A 6725-nucleotide genomic window follows, 5' to 3' on the forward strand; every position below is an offset into this window, starting at 1 on the left:
TGAAAATGAACAGGGCTCAACCTCACCCCACCAGCATACTGATTTGAACCAATATATTGTGTGGGACTTCTCTCTATCCTGTAAACCCATAAGAGATATGAGACCCTGTATGTAGTAAGGCCTAGTAAATTTAACAAAGCTGTGTAGAAGTAGTAGGCCTTGTGGTGTAGTAAAAATTAACCTGATCAGAAGAATGCAAGGCTTGTACTGCTATTGGTCAGTCCTAAGGAAAGTTTGCAGCGGGAGAATCTGGATGGCTGTAAGTTACCAGCATAGCTCAGAAGTTATAAATTGGCTAGCACATCCAGAAATCATTTAGAAGGAAGATGCAGCTCTGTAAAAGAAGCTACTGATTTAAGATTAGCTGCTGACCTGGATTCAGTGGGCCTGTGGATCTCAAGGAGCCCGAGGACTGAATACCAGGGTCCTTCTCGGTATCCCTCAGACAGCGCTGGGGGACTCCCGACTTCACTGAGCTTTGTGGGAAAGAACTTGTTGTACATCAGGCATTAGAGGGGACTTCCAATAAGTTGCCGACACAAATTATTACAGTCTGTCATTATCTGTCTTGTTATACTACACATAGTAGTGTTTTTGTTAAGTCAATAAACCTTTCTTACCTTTTACCCCTGACCACACTCTCAATCTCAAATGCTCTGCAGGTGGCTGGGACAGCCAAGATCTCTTTAGCTAGCTCCCCTCTTGGGCGTGTTCCCCCCAGGACCTTCGGCCACACAGGCCCTGGCCTCACCTCCAAGGCTCCAGGGTCTCACTGGGGACTCACTCCCCCCTGGAGCAGCAGGCCGTGGCACTACTTAAGATCTTACATTTGACCCACACTCAGCCTCCCAGAAGTGGAGGACTTACTGGGGTCAGGACTCACTTCTCTCTCTTGGGCCGAGCCCCCTTTGTTCGACCTCTGGCCCAAACCTCAGCCTCCGGCGTCTGAAGACCTACCTGGGCCTACTCCCCTCACTTGGGGCACCACACCACCCCCTCACTTGGGGCTCCAGATCTCTACCCCCTTCATTCAGGGCCCCACACTGCCCCCTTCACTTGGGGCCACAGGACTTTGCTCCCCAGTGGGCTCAGGTTGCCTCAGCCTAGCTCCTACTCTCCCTCCTCAGGGCCTCTCGCCCCAAAGGGCTCATGTGGCCATAGCTATGCCCGAGCTCCAACTACCTCCAGTGTTACTTCATCCACCCAAAGGTGAGGGCTAGGGTTAAGGTGCCCCTACCCTCCTTTCACCAGGTTGATAACTAGCCTGGCATTTCCTGGGGGCTCCCACACCACTAAGAGCCCCACTAGGCCACCCACTCCTGGCAGGGTGCAGCTTTAGGTCATGCCCAGGACCAGGAGCCTCCAAACCATCCCTTTTAACTCCTGCCCTTACCTCCAGGATATTATAGAGCCTTGCACCCAGACAATATTACTACCATGCCAGCCAGCAGGGAACTGAGCTGTTTATATAGGCAGCCAAGGATCTAAAATGGCCACCGCAATCAAGCATTTGCTGGCTGCTTGGCTCTGGTCTTAAAGTGGCAGGCACCCACAGTGCCCTGCCACACATCTTCCCCCTTTAAATGGTACCAGGGGAAGGTTTCTCCTGCTGCTTCTCCAAAACAGGCTCCCCTTGGAGCTGATGAGAGCCCTCAAGTGGTGAGTACCCGCAAAGGTGCTCTGCCAGAGTCAGGTATGAATTGCACTTTGTGAATTCATGCTGACTGTTCTTAATCAACATCTTCTCCTCCAAGTGTTTAGAAATGGATTCTTTGAGGACCTGCTGTATGTTTTTTTCTGGGGACTGAGGTGAAGCTGATTGGTCTGTAGTTCCCTCGATTCTCCTTCTTCTCTTTCTTAAAGAGGGGCACTATCATCTGGGATCTCCTGCAATCACCACGAGCTTTCAAAGGTAATGGCTAGTGGCTCTGCAATCACACCAGCCAACAAAATTAAGGGCTGCTCACCTTCTCCCCAAATTGTGCTGCTTGGTGCAATAGTCTGGGAGCTTACCTTGCCTGTAAAGACTGAGGTAAAAAAGTCATTGAGTACTTCAGCCTTTTCCTTATCATCTGTCATTAGGTTGCTTCCCCCATTCAGTAAGGGACCCACACTTTCCCTGACCTTCTTTTTGTTGCTAACATACTTGTAGAAACCTTTCTTGGTACCCTTCATGTCCCTTGCTAGTTGTAACTCCAACTATGCTTGGCCGTCCTGATTTCATCTCTGCATGCCCAAGCAATACAGGCAGTCCTCGACTTACGTTTTGAGTTACGTTTCACACTTGCAATGTTTATACATTGACACCCCGTTTCAACTTTCTGAAACCAGTTTCGACTTACAATCCTGGATCTGACGCGACATTATGCCAGCGAACAAGTTTGCTGCGTCACCCATCTCCCTGGAGAACATCTATCCAAACTTCCTTGGACACTTTCTTTAAGAAAGCAGACAAGATTCCAGAAAAGCCTGCAGCCAAGACTCCTGAGAAGACTCCAGCCAAAACCCTTTAACAAGTCCAACCAAGAGACCTTCAAAAAGTCCAGCAAAGTCACCTCAAAGTCCTTCCAAATCAGTATGATTGCTATTTACAATATAAATACATTAATGTGGCTATATTGCTAATCTATAATTGATTGAGTACAACATTCTGAATTATTTTTGGTGAAAATGAGGTATTGGTTCAGGAATCAATCCCCCATTTATAACATTGTTTCCTATGGGAAAATCAGTTCCCAGTTACAATATTTCGACTTAAGAGGTGGCTGGCAATTGTGTCGTAAGTCTGTATTCTTATACTCCTCCCAAGTTGTTTGTCCAAGCTTCCACTACATGTAAGCTTCCTTTTTGTGTTTAAGCTCACTGAAGAGTTCTGTGCTAAGCCATGCTGGTTGCTTGCCACATTTACTATTCTTCCTGCACATCAGATTGGTTTGTTCCTGCACCCTCAGTAAGGTTTCTTTAAAATGCAACCAGCTCCCCAAGACACTCAGTTCCCTAAGGGAGTCAAAGTCTGCTTTTCTGAAGTCCAGGGTCCATACTCTGCTGCTCTCCTTTCTTCCTTTTGTCAGGCTCCTGAAGTCAATCATCTTGTGGTCACTGCTGCTGAACTTGCCATCCAAGTGAGACATGAGGCATGCAGGTATGCTTCTGCCTAGAATAATAATATTCTGTTCTTCCATATCACCACCCATCTCAAAATTGTAAAGTGTTTTACAAACTTTAGTCAGTAAAGTCCATCACTCCCTTTGGGAAATAAAGAAGTGCTTCCCCTTTTTTTGCAAAGTCAAAAAAATGAAGCATGCAGAAAAATGTACCCAAAGAAGTTTGCATCAGATCTCCTTATCATCATTTTGGGCCTTTGAAAACCCCAGAAAGACTGGGTAGTAAAGCTAAATCACCCCAGCCATCTTTTCATTGTTAATCAATTAATTACTGAATAAATTACCAGATGTTTGGGACAAAACACATCCTCAGTGTTGCCCCATCTTTTTAGTATCGTGGCAAGTAAACTGGCTTAGGTGCATCAGTTAAGGATGTCGTCTTGCAAATGAGTCTATGTAATTGCAAATCACAATGTTGGTCGCTTAGGTAAGATAACTTGGCAGATCATAAACTGCCCTTGAATTTCCTGGCTTGGATTAGTTTATTTCACTACTGTAATATTCTTCAAATAGGCTATTTTGTTTTTAATCTCTGCAGTATATGTGGAAAACATAAAGGTGCAAATGCCTGGAAGTAATTTATACACGCCCTTAGGGTGAGTTTGGCTATGGACCTTCCACTGTAGTTGCTCTCTCCCCTCCTGGCCAATAAATCTTTGTTCTTTGTCTTGATCTTTAGTTTTCCAGCAGTTGATGTGAAAAATAAATGGTACCACTAGGGTATATCTCTTTTTTTCCGCTGCCTTTCTCATTTTTCTTCCTCTCCTCATTTTTCTCTGTCTGCATCTTCCAGCTAGAGTCCCTTTCTATGGCAATTATTTTTTCCTTAGAATTTCTTTCTTGGTTTAATTTTCTTTTACTTTTTAATTTTTTAACATGTGCCTCCCCATTCCCAACTGTAGCTTCATTTGGCAACCCCAACTTTTAACCTTTTTGTAAGTATACAGCATTTGCAAAGGGAAGTGGAATTTTTTAATGTATTTACATATTTTCACATGGAGACTAGCTGTAAAAAGAAACCGAGTGAAACAAATTAATTAAATTTTCTTTTGCACCCAGATCCATTTGTAGAGAACTAGTGAACCCCCCCCCCCCACTTTCTTCAGTTTCTCTTTACAAGATAGATACCTACTGGCACAATCTGAGATGTGTGCACTGATTTAGTGTGCCTTGATTTTTAAGTGCCCAACCTGAAAACTTTGCTTAATTTTTTTGGATGTTGGTCAAAGAGAGTTTGTGTGGGTGAGTGAATAAGGGTCATCAGAGGTATGTGTGGGCAGGAGAAAGACTGAGGAAGGATGCATAGCAATTTGGGCTTCAGGAGGAAGACTAAAAAGGGTAAGGAAGTAAGGGCACAGAAAGGGAGAATATAAGATGTAGGAGACTAGAGGGACAGAGATGGAAAATGGGGAAGGGGAGGCAGATGTAGAAATGGTATCGAATATAAATGAGGGGAAGAAAAGATGCCCAGGAGAACAGGGCAGCAGAGGAGAGAGAGGGGCTGGTAGGACAGACAGGGAAGCAGCAGAGTGATACGGGGAAAAATAGGTTAAAAATGACAGTACCCATTTCAAGATTTTGAGAGAGAGTAAGGGGAGCCCTTTTAAAGCAGCCAGGATAACAGGTGCCCTTTACTTTGTATTTAAAGGTGAATCAATGCGTCTAGATTAGGGGTTTGCTGTTTCTCCAAAAAGGCTCAAAAATCACAAGGAGGACCAAAAGTAATGCTCGCCAGGACTTTTAATCCAGTAGCATGAATTTTGGTTGGTCTGACTCATGAATGTGACTCCCTAGGGCTAGCAATGTTCATTCCTCCCTCTCTCATGTTGTGTGTTAAATATATTAACTTGTATAAAGGGCTCAGAAATTGTTAACATATATTCAGAATTGCCAAGCCTTGCCTTTAATGGGGAATCTCACAATATTTGCTTTTATTCCAGCTTCTGGCATCATGAATAGCAACTTTCTTTTGAATCCTGGTGGCTGCAGGGAAAACCTTGAAGTATGAACCCTAAGCACCCAAAGGCTTAATGGGGGGCCTAGAATGTATCAGTAGGAGGAAATCCTGATTTTAGGTGAGCATCCTTGCTCTGGAGGGACCTGGCTAGCCATTTTTGAACACTCAGGATGGATTCTGATATTGTAGCCTGACAGCATTTTGGTAATGCCCTTCGAACTTTATCATTGGCCAGGACCGATTTAGATTTAGGGTTGATTTACAGAAGAGTAGCTGTTTGCTCTGGGTTAACGGTGAGCAAATAAGCATAAGGCACCTGGCGCAGCTGAAGAGCAAGGTGCTTTGCTAACTGGGGAACCAATACAGTGCCTCAGGGAAGCAGCCAGGGCCACTGCATGTTTTACAGGTGGGAAAGTCGAGGCATGGCCTGATACAGGGAACCAGGACAGTCAATCAATGCAAGCTGCTGCAGGGGTGGGGAGCTCAGTTCCAATGAACCTCAGGCTCTGTGTGACTTCTCTCAGGGGCTGCAAGGGCTGCTACTTGTTCCAGGGCCATGGGGTGGGTGGGGGGAGGGGGGTTCAGCCATTGTTGCCAGGTCCTAAATATGAAATGATCATATTTGCTGAGAAACACTGAACAAGTATGCAAATAAGCACGTAAATCAGTCTTCTTCTTCTTTACTTAATATTGCTGTCTGTAACTCACTGGTGAGTAAGTGAGATCTGGGTCATCAAAGCTGGAGCATTCCTTTATTTGGAGGCAAGCAGGCATAAGAAAGAGCTGACAGCAAACCCAACATTCAGTTAAGGCTCTCTGAGAGCATGAAGGGCGCGTGCCCCGGCGGTTGTGGGCACAGCTGTGCCAGCGGTGGCGGGGGGCTCCCGCAGATGCCACCGGCACTGTTGGCGGGTGTGGGGGTGGGGGTGGCGAGCGCCAACCAGAGGTCGGTAACCAGCTGCAGGTGCCACCGGCAGCCAGGGGCGATCGTGGACCACCCGCAGACGACCGGCGGCGGTGTGGCGAGCAGCAACCGCCCACAGACGCTGCTGACAGTGTTGGCGGCACCTGTTTGCAGAGGGTGTACCGCCACGTGTGTGCACGCCCTATGCGTCACCCATGCCTGAGGGTGACTTGGGTTTTGCATGTGCTGCACCAATTACCTGCCTCCAAAATGATCCTACGTCTTGAGCACTGTTATTGGCTGTACATTACACCAGCGCTGACATTACGGTACAAATATAATAACTATGGTACACCACCAGCACCCGGTCCAGCGCCCTGAGAGTCAGCTGCTCCGTGCATCCGAGGCCCGGCCCTACCTCGCCCCTCCCCCCCAACTCCCACGCTCAGCGCGCATGTCCAACCCCTCCCCTGCGCCGCCGCCGCCTGAACTCCGGCAGCTGCCGAGGCGGGCATGCGCAGTGAGGCGGAGAGCTTTGCCTCGCAGGGAGCCAATAAAGATTCAACAAGACGTTCGGCCTGTCCCGTGAGGGGGGGTCCTAGTAGTGGCTATGTGTTCGCGGTGCTCCGCGTGCCAATAAAGTTTTGTTTGCGGCAGCTCGCAGCGCTCCCGGCTGCCGCTCCCCCTGCCCCGCGGGGGG

General features: G+C 47.3%; 1 protein-coding gene across 1 annotated transcript in view; it reads left to right on the forward strand.

Annotated features, from left to right (window-relative positions):
• Window positions 1-6725, forward strand: part of RFWD2 (ring finger and WD repeat domain 2) — a 288015-nt gene that overhangs the window by 3520 nt on the left and 277770 nt on the right. The gene's annotated exons all lie outside the window — the stretch shown is intronic.

This window comes from Gavialis gangeticus, unplaced genomic scaffold (genome assembly GCF_001723915.1).
Source record: "Gavialis gangeticus isolate Ggan-Ray unplaced genomic scaffold, GavGan_comp1, whole genome shotgun sequence".
In the NCBI taxonomy this organism is placed as follows: domain Eukaryota; kingdom Metazoa; phylum Chordata; order Crocodylia; family Gavialidae; genus Gavialis; species Gavialis gangeticus.